The 3,047-nt window shown below is 33.2% G+C and overlaps 1 long non-coding RNA gene across 1 annotated transcript; it reads right to left on the bottom strand.

Annotated features, from left to right (window-relative positions):
• Positions 1–378: 378 nt before the first annotated feature.
• On the bottom strand, positions 379–2,661 carry LOC132058403 (uncharacterized). Its single transcript, XR_009415296.1, has 3 exons — positions 2,126–2,661; positions 1,943–2,023; positions 379–474 (listed from the first exon to the last, which is right to left on the bottom strand). It is a non-coding gene; the product is annotated as an uncharacterized LOC132058403 (long non-coding RNA).
• Positions 2,662–3,047: the final 386 nt, after the last annotated feature.

The following is a 3,047-nucleotide window of genomic DNA, read 5'->3' on the forward strand; positions in this document are numbered from 1 at the left end:
TGGCCTAACATACGACGATATGTTGGGCCGTATAATGCCCTTGCCTTTCCAAAGTTCGTTCTCGTCGACTCGTTTGACCTCCAATCCTTATGGAACCTTCTTGACACTTGTTTAACACCTCATTACTAATCTAAGGGACATTATAACTCTTCTCCAAAACATCATTAACCCATCATTAATTCGATACTCGTAAATCTTGCCCGACACACAATATATCCCTTGCTTTCCTTGACAACTTTCTTCCCTTACCTCAAATGTCTTTGAAATCACGATTAGGATCATCAAATGCTATTTCTTACTTATCAAAACATCTCATACGTTGTGCCCTTCGTTAGTCTATCCACTGTACGTTAACAGGAAATTTTTCGAGGTGTAACAGTGTTGCCGTAATAGTGCTACCAACAGGTGCAACAACTGAACTGACATCATTCATCATCTTGCGATTATACTTAAATATTGTCGTCTGATCAGGTCCTAAAGAATTTATCTTTTATTGACAAAGAAAAAGAAGTCGTATTCCTAAAGAATTTATCATTATTGTTGCACTTGCACATAACATAATTTCATGTGTAAGGTGGCAAAAATAAATGCACTTAGAAGTTAGAAGAGAAAAAATTGATTTTTTTTTTTTTTAAATTTGTATCTTATCGATCATTTAGAAGAGAAAAAATTGATCTCTTTTTTTAAATTTGTATCTTATCGATCATTATAGTAATATTTTGCCTTATTTATCTAGAAATGTATACTAATGCACAACGGGTTAGACATAAGGTCACAGAGTCCATAAGATTGCAGTCCTTCTAAACTTAATATGTGGCATTTTAAAGTAGTCCACATAACTAATTACAGTTGAAATTCTAATTTAATTTCAAGATCAATGTATTTGTGAATAGGAACGATTAAATCAGTCAGTAGCATTGAGTAACATCTCAATAATTCATCTTTGAATATTCACATTTTTTTGATAGTGATATAGCAGGCAGTCGTCTCCACTACTTATAATCATAGTATACCTTGTTGATATATTAACAATGCAAGCACATGAGAAAACTTAAATGTAACTACAGATAGAAGTATAATACATAAAATAGCTTTTGAGACTATAATTCCACTAGTGAACTTGCAGAGTAAGTGTTCTATGTTGCAATACACATTAGATATACTTTTAGAGTGTAATCCTGGCCCCGTCATTCCAGAAAAAGGGGCGAGTGTAATTTTAGCATAATAGAATATAGGAATTTGAAAAGAAAATCTGAACAGGCACGCACTACTTCAACGAATCCCATCTGCACCAATCCACAGGAATAAAATATCTATAGGTAGTGAAAATTAAAATTATTTTATAATCATCTTACATATAAATGAAATTTCCTTACCTTGTGAACTATGGTAACTATTGCTATCAAAATCTCACCTATGAAAGGTTGAAATGCAACACATTGATATTTCACCAACATTTTTTTCAATTTGTTTGTTGTCACCAGCATGAACATCATTGCCATAGCTTCAAAGAAATCACCATCACTTGGATCCAGAAGTCCAACTACTTAGTTTTATCTTTTCATGACCTTTTTTTACTTGCATAGAAAAGTCCCTTGAATTGAATTTATTTCAGCATCACAACTTAAACAACAAACCTATTAGTGCTTTCTAAAGAGAAGGTTTAACAATTTGAAGGGATTTCAAGAAGTGCAGTGAAAAAGAATGAGAACCCTACATATACAAACAATAATCAACAAAAAGCAATGAAGCCCAAAAATCCAAAAGGCAGAGACAAAAGGAATCATCAAAGGAATAATAGAAAGAAGAATACAAAAAACAGATCACATACACTAAACTGCTGGTAAATTTGAAAAACCCCATAAGGTAAAAAACAACACAAACGCTCAACCTATTTGCATAAATTTGAAAAATACCCCGGGAAAAAAAATATAATTGAAACCTGAAAGGAGAGGAATAATCTTCAGAGTTTGGGTTTCCTTATCTACACAACTGAGCCGATGTTGCCTCTCCAGAATAATCCCTGCGATCCATTGGGGTTCACCGATTATTCCTTAACGGGTTTTTTTTAATAGGGTTTTCAGCGATGTAAAATATAAGCATATGAAAAACTATATTCACATACTCATAATCATTGTAGTCATCGACTTCGTCTCTATCTCCTATTTTGCGATAGTCATATTCTGTCCTTTCCTTCTCTTTGTCGGCGTTGTTTTCTTCAACGGGGTTTTTAAGATATATATTCATACTCATCGAAGTCCACTGTGCCCCACTCCAGAGATACGATGATGAAGTACTTTGCGGGTGAGAGTATTAGTTAGTTGGAATAAGAGAACCCTAGAGGAGTTTTGTGATTAGGATTAGGATTGTTTACAGATGAGCGAATCTAGAATCTAGAATAGATGTAAACAATGTTAACTGCTAATACGTGAAACAGTATGTGCAATTATATCCAAGCCGTATATTGTGGAAATACAGTTCCACCATGAAACTGACTTTTGTGTTCCCCACAGACCTTAAAGCTGTCCCATTTTGTGAGCAGAGACAATCAATTGTGAATAGCATTATTCTACCGTACAATTATTTATAGAATAAAAATAGAAAATAAGTACACATTTTTACACAAATCATAAGTATTTAATAACACAATTTTCAAGGAAAAGAAAAACCTTGCAGTGGTCATACCGAATAATTTGATGAAAATCCATCATGAGACTTTAAAAAAACCCTAAAAACCGCCAAACTCTAATTCTATGTTTCCAGCGATGAGAAAATAAATTGTGGAAAGGAAAATCCATCTTTCTATGATTTATGCTATGGGAATTTGATCCTAGAGTTTTGACGAGAGAGAGTAGACGGTTGAGAAGGAGTAATTTTTGTTTTCCTTCAAATGGATATAACCGTGACTTGGAATATTTGTATTTGAAAACGGGGGAGGAATTTTAGTAGTATGGTTTTTTGTGAATTTGCTGTTTCCTTTTTTTAATTTTATTTTGCATTTTTAATTTGATTCTTGCAGTGTTTTTTTAAACTGCTACAGTGTTAAT

This window comes from Lycium ferocissimum, chromosome 5, assembly GCF_029784015.1.
Source record: "Lycium ferocissimum isolate CSIRO_LF1 chromosome 5, AGI_CSIRO_Lferr_CH_V1, whole genome shotgun sequence".
NCBI lineage: Eukaryota > Viridiplantae > Streptophyta > Magnoliopsida > Solanales > Solanaceae > Lycium > Lycium ferocissimum.